Raw genomic sequence first — 12,156 nt, 5'->3', positions numbered from 1 at the left:
ATACATTACATCAATTCCAACTCCTTGAGAAAATCCTCGAAATTAATGCGAAAGATGTGTTGTAAAAGCGGAAATTAATTTTTCATAATTGTTGTGAGGTATTTCCAGACGCTATTAAAAAAAACGAACTGTACCGCTGAAAGCGGTGTGGGTGGTTTCTTAATCCTCACAGGATAGATAGGTGACTGATCAACGGAGGATTATTGAGGCTTAGTTGGATTAATAGTGTCGGAAACTCTCAAGGGACAACGATGCATACACTCACGGGAACGAAGTCAGTGCTTCATGGTCCGTATAACGTCTCATCCCGGCTGACCACGGACTTTGCGACCAATCACTGTCACCGTGAACCAGCGTTTACTGGATCACTAATGGCTCGTAGCCCGACGTGAGTTCCTCGCTATTCCAGAATTTCCATTCACAATACCTTCTGTCGTTCAGTCGCCCAATTAATTAGAGCGCGGGGAACGAGTGCCCTCGTCCAACGCTGTCGTTTGTTTCATTGGCAATCTGACCTTTGACCGCCATGGAGTAGCGGCCAGAAACCCTCTGCATTTCAGTCTGTGCATTCTACAACCTTGTTTCTGCGACCACTCCAAAAAATATTTCAAATCGAATCCTTTTGTTGGTCTTTTTGTCCGATCACCCTCGATTCCAACCCTTCTCCCCATAGATCTGGCTACTATCCCACTCGTCACCTAAGGAATTCAGTGCAGACAGCGTCACCGTAGCGCCTCTCCTCTCCGTCACCGATTTTCCCCCGGAAAATTCGAACGCCCAAGCCTAAGGGTGCGGTACAGGTCGTCGATTGGTGCACTAATCTTGTTACCATGTGAGGTTTGAGAGTTCGGGCATCAAAATTTTGGAGGATTGGTTTTGGGAAAGGTTAATTTACCGTAGTTTGCAATTCAAAGTTGAAAACACAATTCTGAGATACCTACAGAGGAAAGGTCCGTGAAAAGTTGATTTCACTCTTACGAGCGCTTGAGAAGAAAATTATGTTAAGAATCCTAGTTACTTGTAACGGTCAGTTAGTTATCAAATACCTGCTCGGTGATTGCAGTTTTATTCATCTTATGCTTATGCTGTGTTTTAACGTCCGCTGAGTCAATTATTTAGTGGAAAGAGAGAACCCGGCACCAGGATTAATTCTCTCAGAATATTATCCAGTCTCTTACAATCTCCATTTCCTTACCTAGATTTATTTTGATTTTTACTGGTGGTAATGATGTTAATTTTAAGGTGTTACTTCAAAATATCTATCATGAAATCGCTACGGGAATTTTTTCAAAATATTGCTAAGTAGTGGCAAATAATTTTTCTTTGTAAAACTCGAAAAAAGTGTCATGAATCAAATACTTGTTTCATGCTAATGTGATCGCCTCGTCGCTTTAATTATGATAAATCGATTCGGTGCTATTTGATGTCTTTCAGGAAAGATGTGTTGGTGGAGAATACTTCAGATTTTTTTTCTATTTGAAGAATTAAGCCTCTTGTGGAGGTGGAATAAATAGGGAGAGGTAAGTTCTAAAGTTGGGAAATTCATTTGTAGAATGATTTTGGTTTTCATAGTTCCGTAAGTGGTATTCCTTGATCTAACATTGAGTAGGAGTCGTATATTCCTTCAACAAATATTTATCGTCCAGAGTCGCACAGACATAAAAAATATCCAGACCGGTTCTCGGAATTAAAGAAGGATGCCATCATCCCTCGAAATCAAGCAAGAACTTGAAGGAAAAGCCCAGGGATTTCAAGCAAACAATCTAGCAAGGAAAAACTTTACCGCCTACGATCACTTAAGGGCGTGGGACGTCATAACCAAGAATTGAGAGTACTGAAAGTTAAGACGGTACTGGGAAGCTAAAAAAGAACCTCATCATTACTCATATTTAAAGGTAGCAGATATACAGAGGAGACTTTGAAATTAGTTTACGTGACTTAGTAATAAGATGGACTACCTAGATTTGTGTGATAGAGACACCAGGAAAAACAGTTTTTCTTCCTGTATTTTGCTAATAATATATTTTTATGAGGGAAAAATATTTTTTATAAATTATTTTTAAATTAATTAAATTAATTACTTCATGGTGAAACAAAAACACAGTACTATTCCACAAAATTTATTTAAGCTGTCTACTAGTTTCGACGTTTACACCGTCATTAAATTATTTTATGACGGTTATCTCATTTTATTTAATCATTTCGAGTGAATGGAAGTAATTATGTACGTACCGACTTATCATTAGCAGTGTCAGTGGATGCTTTCTGTACGCCACAAATTTCTGTAAAATACTCTTTTTTTCAATAAGTAATACTAGCAGCCGTGAATTAGTGGACTCTCGTAACTCCTTTATCGTAGGAGTTGATGGAATAAAATATTTGCTTTTTCCACATGTTGGCAACCATGTGGAAAAAGAAATAAGTTTTTATTCCTTCAACTCCTACTATTTTTTTGTGAAATGTAAGTAAATACCTTTTACCACACCGGACAAACGCATCGTGTGAACTACTTTCCGCTCCTATTTTTCCCTCTACAAGCCTTAACTTTACCCATCTCCCTTCCAGCTTTGCGGACTGAAGTACGAGGACTGCATTTTGCGAGAGGCAAAAGAATAACTCTGATATTTTCCAATGCTTCGAGGATGTGCTCGTGAGGGATGACTGTAAATGCTCCGTCACCGTTTAAACTCCCATCTCCAACCGCTATTTTCTCGAAGGGTAAAGCGTCCGCCGGTGGTTGGTTTTACATCTCGACTACCGCGCCCGGGGCCCATTTTCCGAGTAATCGTTCGCATCCATTTTTCAAACCTTTCCCCCTCATCTCCTTTTGTCCCGCGGAGAAGACGGAGGAAAAATAAACACTCAGAGACTTGCGAGAGACACGCTCTCCCGACGAAACGCTTGGCTCCAGTCGCAGCGGGAGAGGGAAGATGTCGGAAACACTTTCGAAGGAGGAGGAAACAATTAAGACGCCTTGGGTGGCGTGAAAAATGATTATTTAAGCCCACATCTTCCATGCTAGTACAAGCCCATAAGCCTACATGGGGATGGGATACAGAGGACGAATTGTGAGGGAGGTGCAAAAAATGACTTCGGATAGGGAATACTAATTATATATTATTGTTGATTTCGAATTGGCTGAGGTGCATTCGTAAGGCTTTTTCTTTTACATTGCTATATATGGTGTATAAATAATGCCTCTTTCACAACAACTTCACTCCACGTAAACTCAAAATCGCAATCGTTAACGTTAAGTATGGAAGTTATTTAATATTTAGATAGCTCATTTGTTTTCGGTAAATGTCCTGAAAACATTTCGGAAGATTAAAACTACGACGGAAAATAGGGATATTATTTAGCAGATTGATGGGCATCAGGACCAATCAACGGTATAATCATTTAATCTCGGCACAAATAACACTTTAGCTACGAAATGGAATATATAGGACTTACTATCAATTTTTATCTCTATTGATAAATTAAACTCTCTTTCTTGCGCATGGTTTATGCCAATAGAAATTTGAATTTTTATTTTTGAGTGGAATTTTCAAGTTATGGCTGTTCTTTGTCGAATAACGCCATTTTAAGATTTCGCGAATCTGCATATGTCTTCTCTAAGTTTTATCTCCATAATTACTAAGGTTCATTATCATATTATTCCGTGAACAGGCACGGGTAACTATAAGTTAAGTTACGCCAAGCTGTGTTGTGAACGGAGCTATTTCCTCAAATATCTGTTCCTTATGGTTTTTCTCGTCTCATCCATTTAGCTGGTAGCTCAAAGGCTGGCCGCGATACGAAAAATAAAATGTCTGAAAAGGATATAATTTGTGGGTAGGTGGCATCAGAATACATTGAAGCCTTAGAACACAGTGCCATTGTTGCCTGCTTCTCACCCACGCTTAACAATCACTTCCTTAGTACAGTTCTTCTGATGAGGTGCGCCCCTTTAAATTCGAAGAAATGGTAAGTCGCATAAAAATCATTGCCATAACCAGACCTTTCCACTGAATTTAAAACTGCGCAGGAAAGTAAGGGGTATATTTAGTAAAGTTTTATGCCTAATTTGAGCTATTGAATCTATTAAAATTGCCAGAGAAGATATGCAAAATTTTCTACTATTTTGAGTGGGAGTCAATTTTCAAAGAGAAAAAAGTAGTAAAGTTGGGCAGAATTGGGTGATAATTCTTAAATTATCATTACAACACTTTTTATGTGTAAAATAATGGTTCAATAAATGCCAACTAACGTTTCAAGAGCAAAATCTGATTAGTATGCCCCGAGAAATTTGTGTTGTGAAGCTTCCTTTGTGCTTCATCCTCGAATTTCTGGATATGTAATGGTTCCCAAATTTTTGGCACTTTTGGCATAATAGTTCTTGCATGAATAATGTCTTGCATGTTCGGTGGAAGGTTACTTGAGAACAATTTCTAAAAAAATACGAGTACTATACATTTCATACAAAATATATGTCGATGGAAAAAATACAACAAAATGATAATAACAATAGGGTAATCCCTATTTGGAGACAATAATCCGCGTTATAGCCCTAGACATAGTGTTTGCGGTAAAGCGGGAGTTGTTCTTTGATTCAATATCATTGAGCGTTCAAGGCGAGAAACTTGGCCATTCTTCATCCTCGCACGCTTAAAAGTGGGATTGCTGCGTCGCTTTGTTCGGAACACCATCCTTTTATCCCACTTTGTTTCGTGGGTCGCTCAAGGTACGGATTATTCCACTCGTGTACTTCATTGCTATCTCTGCAGGAGCCGTAAAAACCTCTCGGAAAGCTGCTTTTGTCCTCCTATTTTTTTTTGGCAAGGCGAGGATCCTATAAAACCGGATTCTTTGGGCGAATTTTGCACGGGCGTGGCTGCTGCGTCCATTGGATGACAGATGTGCGGTCAACGGACATAAAACAACTGGCGATCGTAAAGCAACGGGTCGAGAAATCACTAGGAAAAACCATCCACCGCCCCTGGCTATGCATTAGGGTTCTCGCCTTTACCAAACGCCACAATTGCACATTCCTATATTTTTTTGTGTCCCTTTCGTTGCGTGACTTGAGTCGGATTGGGAAAACGGAAGAGAATTGTGTGGTAAGATCGCCTAATTTGAAATGCTGGTAGCATTGAGCCGATGGCAATCAAAGATCGCGACATTTAGACTTACAAATTAAAGTGAACGTGCTGGTTCTTTTATGTTCTGTGGCAAACTACTTGAGGACAATTTATCAAACAAATATGTATCCTATCATATAGATAACAAATGAACGTACCGTGTAAATAAAATAAACATCCACAGGGCTATGTTTGAATTCCATTTTGAAATTGAGGGTATACTTGCTATTTATATGATTGAGTAATAGTTATTTGCTATTTTTATTATTATTATTAGGCATTAGCCGTAGTTATTAGTGTTTTGCGAATCATGTAACCGTTCAGTCAAAATAAAACCCTTGAGTCATGTAAGATTTTACACTTTCCCGGTGAACATAAAATTTAAAAATTTACTGCACCCTTTAAATGTGAACAGAATTAAAAATTGGGCAAATGGTCCATGGACGTTTCACATAAATGAGAATAGACTTTGATTTCATCGTCAGCGGAAATATTGCTACATAAACTTCCGCTTGAATCGGCTGTTTGGGCCGATTTCGAGAGCTCTACCCCGATGTAGATTAAACGATTAAAATATCATATCGTGCCTACGACAGCACCGTCGTGTTATTCTCACATGCTGTGTCAATTCATCCATTCATATTTTACGGAGGTTAGGCCTTCAAGCGGCTTTCTGAGTGCCATAAGTCAATCTTTAGTATTCTGTGGAAGTGTCTCTACTTCCTTACACATTCATTCACTCCTGACGTGTTAAGGAGGATTGTTCTATAATTCTGAAGCTCAGAAATATCATTTCCTTTGAAAGGGATTATGTTTGAAATCCGTGTTGAAAGTAAGGTTTTCCTTGCCATTCAGACCATTAAAAGCAATTATTAATATCACATATTCTTTCATAAGTGTTTTTTGCGGAGGCTTTGACTTAAAATTTTCCTTAGAGTTAGAGACCCGACTTCCTTTCAATTAGTAAACAAAATTTAGTGAAGTGTGTAACTCGTAATGAAATTAGTCCATGTGAATACTAGTTATTATATAATCGGTTGAGAAGTTTGACTTCAAAACCTAAAGATTGCTATTCAGGCTTTGATACAAATCAAATATAAAATTCAAAACCGTTTTATGGTTATAACTCCTGCGTGAAACTTTTGATGCTGAGATCTCACAGAATTTTAGGCATATTGAGAATTTTGTAAATTTTGCGTTGGCGTCAAATTAAAGGCTTTGTTACGATCGGATGGGATATGCGCAAGCGAGCGAGGCTATGAATTGGCGTGGCACGCTATCTCATTTGACGGAGAGCGCGAGTCACATGAAACGTCTAATCAAGCCTTAGGATTTGCGCCGTTGTCGTTCGAATTTTCATTCACGATACGGAAGCCAGTCCTTCATTACTCATGGGTAAAATCATGTTTGCTGCCGCTAGCGTCGCCTCGAGCTCGTACACAAGATGTAATCAATCAAATTTTACTGCAGGCGAAAAAGGTTTTGGGACGTTAGCCGTGGTTATTAGTGTTTTGCGACACATGTAGCCTTTCAGTCAAAGGAAACCCTCGTGTCTGTCACGAATTTTTACTGCATCATTTTAATGTGCGTATCATTCAAAACCGCGTTAGATTCAACATCCGTGAGCGAGCATGAGTCCTAGTAGGATGTAATAATATTTTTCGTGGAGATACAATTACTCTTGGGATTGCTATTTGGGCCCACAATTTCTGACGTGGTAATCACAGTCATGTTTCTCCCGGAATTGAAATATTTTTGCACCTCTGCGAGGATTACCATCCAAATGAATTATTTACTTGAGTAGGATATCTCATTGTGGTATATCGAATGCATATAAATTTTGACGCGAGGAATACATGATTTTAAGCTGGAGTATGTGATATTTTTTGATTATCATGTGATCAAATTTATTCTAACCTCGTTAAAATAACCTCGTTTGAATTGACAACTTTTACCGAGTCAATATTGATGACAGATTGCTGTTAGCCCTCATTTGTCTTTATTATGAAATCATCTCTCTGTAACATGTATCTCTATGAAAATATTTCAACATAATTTTGATTATCTGAAATAGTTGAAAAATTAATTACCAATATTAACCAAGCATAATTGTGCTAGGCCCCATTCCTTTCTCTTTGTTCCCTTTGATAGTAGGGTAACTGGCCATAAATGAGAGGATATGAATCCATTGGAAGGATGTATCTCAATTTCAATTTTCATCTTACAATTATGTATGCTAACAATGTGAACTATGGAATTGAGGTTATTTTGAGTGGACACATATTTAATATTCTTTGTTTAGAATTTATCTCCTCGCCGGAAAATAATTTCCCGGAAATTAAAAAGAGCCAAAAGTATCGATTTCCAATCCGGATATGGCAGACATTCTCAGCAAAACATACTACGTAAAATATTTAAAAAATTCCAACCCCAGCTAAATTGTTTGTTGTATACACAATCTTTGTGCGATTTATAAAAGAAGATCGATTATAACCTTAAATTTTAATGCATCTAATATGCTTGTACATACTGTAGCAATAAGTTTCAAAGTGAAAGTGCTATGTCTAAATCAAAGCGTTACGGCTATTTCTAACATTTCACGATATAAATATGTGTAGTAAGGCTAAAGTAAAAAATGCGGACTTGAAGCCGGTTTTTAGATGGTGAGATTGTTTACTGTGATCCTATATTAAATTTATTACCTAAATAAATAATTTATATATTATCCAAAAATTTTCCTCGTAGTGGATGGATGGAAATATTGAATTTAAGTAATGGAAAAGTTTTACAACTCCCAGCCCCACATTGTAATAAAAAAAATGTGCCAACATGAACGGCACAATGAAGTTATAATGGGTTTGAAGAAGGTTATGCTATGAAATTAAATTCAAGGGAATCGATTCGGATGTGGATTTGTTGCATAACTTTCATGAAAGTACTGAAAAAAATGAGAACTAATACTTTTATCGATCGCACTATTTTCTAACTTCATAATTATTCTTATTGTATTGACCGTTGACCGTTTCATTTTTTTAAATATTTTATTATAGTGAGACACACACTTTTGTCAGTGTCTTGTTAGTCTTAATTCATGTTTTCGTCTATATATACGAATTCAATTTCAACACTAATAGTATCGTTTCCTCAAAGTTTTCTGCCTGTGAAGAATGGCATAGCGGTATTACATACCTGTGGAAGAGTGTCGTTCTGACACCCCAACTAGTTTAAATGAAAGGTGGTTTCTATATTCCACAGTAATTAAATGCGTACGACGCGCTTCGGCTCACAAAGCCATCATCTGGTACAAGAAATTGTACCAGGTACATGGACTTGTATCAGATGATGGTTCTGTGAGCCGAAACGCATCGTGCGCATTAAATTATTGTTGAAAATTGCTACTACCTTTCATTTGAACGTGTGGAACTTCCACTATATCCTGAATCGGTTGAACTTACCCCTACTAGTACTCGGAGGAGCGGTACTAATCGAAGCCGCAGGATGGCAGATATTTTCCTCACGAACTGATTAATCATTGGGAATTAAGAACCGTGCGATTTATCGCTCATTCCCCTTATGTTTTGAATACACAACCGCGAGGAAAGTGGCTATGATAAAGAATCGGTCCTAATCGCTCGGCCTCAGTGATCCCATTAAACCTTTTTTTTTTCTTCCCCTGCCTTATTTCGGATCGCTGCGTATTGCTTTCGGTAATTAATTCCGAGTTTTTCCACCTTCACTCATTAACGCAGCAGCTCGGATTCCCTTTTCATTAAAACATTCCTTCTCTAATATTCCAACACCCTTCTCTCACTCTCGTCGCCTAATCCTCTTTGCTGATGGTATGCACCACGCCCCCCTCTAATCCTTTTCATACATCTTCCTTTCCCACAATCCCCTCCAACCTTCCTTCTTCCCGCCATAATTCTAATGCGTCCCCCCCAACCCGGAACGCAATTTATGGCGATCCGTTTACATTCGCGATGGAGGAACGTGCTCCTAATTCCAATATTTGCTTATTTTCAATCCCCGTTTCCCCTTTCCATCATTTTGAAATAATGCGACAACCCGTTTCCCTCTTTCCATGTTTTTTAATTTTTTTATTGCGGTCGCTAGCGAGGAAATTATGGAGGTAATATTATAATTATAGATTTTGTTTTTTCTAGTACGAGGAAAACTCGTTCAGGGGCTGTTTGCGCTCATACTGGAAAACCAATATTAACTCTTCCTGATTGATCATGAGAGGAGAGGGTTTTCGGGACGCAATTTGTTTTTCAGTTCTATCAAAATTTTCTGGATCGGTTCCTTTTGAAGAAAAACCTGCAGGGCTCGAATTATCAAGGGAGACCTTGTAATGCGTATATATACAAATTTTCCAAATCAGGAGTGGTAAATCAGGATTTATTTCTAGGATTGACACTCTTGATACCACTTACTGCATGCATCAAAGCTTAGTTTTGATGTTTTTACTAAACTACGAGATGGGTTTCTATCTTCGGCACTGAATCAAAGACATTATACGATGATTATGACTGTTGTGATATTCTCACCAATATTATGACAATTTCTCGATATTCGTGGTGTCCATTAAATATTAGTGGCTAGTTTTGTATCGAAAACTTTTCACTTGGTTATCATGAGAAATTTTAAAAAGTTCTGTTTGCTGTTCTGTTTTGACTGCTATATCTCTGATAAATATCCTTTCCATCCGAAACGCAGCTCTGGTTTTATTTTCAGAGTAAAATTATGAATTATTTGTGTTTCATATTCTAACAATGCCTCAAGTGGAGTGTTAAGATGAAATTTATTACCATTTTTTTCCATCAAAAGTTAATGCATCTCATCGGATGTGTAAACTACGCTCACTCGCATTGGAGTGAGTGGGTTTATGCGAGGTACGAAAAGAATATTAATGAGTTAGTATGAATGTTATTATTCATATAAAAATATTATTAAGGTATTCAATAAGTGATACCTGAAACACTGTGCTATTTTGCTTTTCCAGCTGTTGGTTAACTTATGTCTTATATTTTGAATAATTTGAATTCCCCTTGAATTTGACATGATTCCATTTGAATTTAATATGATTTTGATAATCACTGAAATTTAACATGATTTTTTATAGTAATTTGAATTCAACATGGTTTTCTGCATTACCTATACATCTCGCATAACATGTAGACTTTTTTGTTACTAAGCCTTTTTTTATTGCTTAATTTATCTTCTTTATTTCTCGAATTGATAATTAGTTCGGTAATTTCTACTTTAGTTTAATTAATTTACTCCTTATAATCCTAAAATATAAATCTTAGACGTAAGAAAGGAAATCATTGTCTCAATATCGCCTCTATGAAGGCATGTAAATGATATTAAATACAAAATACGCTTAGGATTTTCGATGCCCAATATTAATTAGTGCAGCCAAATGATACAGAATAATATAGCAAAATGAAAAAATTTGTGCGGCGATCGGCTTCCTGCTTGGAATAGGTTTTCATTTGAGCAAAAAATCAGAATATTCCCTGAAACACTGACTTTCAAGGGTGATTCATTATCAACCTTATTCTTCAAAATGCCAAAATAGTACCGTTTCGAGAGTAATTGGGCTGAAAACGACAAAAAAATTCGAACGAGAATACATTAAGGGCAGTTCATCTAGCATTTGCCAGCTCAATCGTTATTACGTGGCCCGTGCTTCGGTCGTTATCCGCAATTTGCCTGGGCCGCGCAATCAACGGGTATGGTTTTTAAACCGGTAAATGCTCTTCTGATGTTGCTTAAAAGCTTCCCCGTCAAAGGAATCAATTAACAAGAGTGCATTGGACAAAGTGGACCAACTGTGGAGCCCTTATTTGAATGCATTTTCATCTCCACCTTCATTGCAGCTGGGACTCACGGATAAGGCATCGAAATGTGGAAAGCATCTATTGTCCTCCGTTGCTTTTTCACCGAATTACAATGACCATCTGGAGTGGCTGGTACCCCAGAGGAATCCATTGGCGATTGGAAATATTCTTGCTTTCTCGTCAGTGGGACATGCGTTCCATCTCATTCTCTCACGGTCCATTGAAACTTTGATATTGTGCTGTTTGAAACTACATGGATCGGAGTACAATAAGCGGAGGGGATAATACCCCCCCGAAACGAGGAAACTTTTTAAGGTCTGGGCTATCTAGAGCCCGATGCTTAGAGCTATAGCATTCATTCCTATCCATCCACCAGTTTTGTCGATATTTCTTTTTTTAATTGATCATTTATTTTATGTAGAAAATACCATGGGGTGCCTTTATTTTAAATTAATTTACCTATATTTTGATTGATCCTTCCTCCAATGATATAATATTTATACACTAGGTACTGATAAGTTGTAACCGTTAATATATTTTTGTTTTATGTGTTGCATTTTTTTATGCCAAAATTGGAAGTCATATGTTATTGTTTCACAATATCTAGCTCCTTGACTTTCATACGTTTCATATATCTTATTGCCTTGGTCTTACTAACCTCTCCTCACTCGGAAGTCATGGATCCAGTTCATTTTATTTTGCTTTTATCATTGAACCCGAAAGAGACTAGCTTTCTTTACTTGCCTCTCTGCGTTAAAAAGGAGTCTTCTGAATGCAGAAATTCGGAAGATATCTTTCTACGTTATCATCCTTTACCATTTAGTTGTTCGAGGCTATGATATCCATGGATTCCTCAGAAAAAGAAAAGATAGAGCATTGATCCCAGAAAAGAAATAGTCGTAGTAAATGATATTGAACGTCAGATGTAATTTCTTGTGATTAACTTGAATGTTAGATTTAATGCAATGTATTTCTTCTGATGCGAATGAAATTGATAAAAGTACCTTGATTTCTTTCAAATCATATGAACTAAGCATTTAACGAATAACTATCTTTTTTGTCGTTGAAAAACTTGCCTTCCAGTTCAAACTCTTTGTTGAATGTAAATTTTATGCCTAGTGGAAATACTATGAAATAGCGAACGCTGTCAAGTTTAATTGGTAGTGCGATACAACGGCAATTAATTTCCTTAC

At 37.3% G+C, this 12,156-nt stretch overlaps 1 protein-coding gene across 1 annotated transcript in view; it reads right to left on the bottom strand.

Moving 5' to 3' along the window:
• The window catches only part of LOC124165667 (glycine receptor subunit alpha-4-like), a 268,363-nt gene that overhangs the window by 38,351 nt on the left and 217,856 nt on the right, over positions 1–12,156 (bottom strand). The window lies entirely within an intron of this gene.

Source organism: Ischnura elegans, chromosome 1 (genome assembly GCF_921293095.1).
Source record: "Ischnura elegans chromosome 1, ioIscEleg1.1, whole genome shotgun sequence".
Taxonomy (NCBI): Eukaryota; Metazoa; Arthropoda; class Insecta; order Odonata; family Coenagrionidae; genus Ischnura; species Ischnura elegans.
Note: the sequence above shows the minus strand (reverse complement) of the source record. Positions and strands in the feature narration are given on the sequence as shown.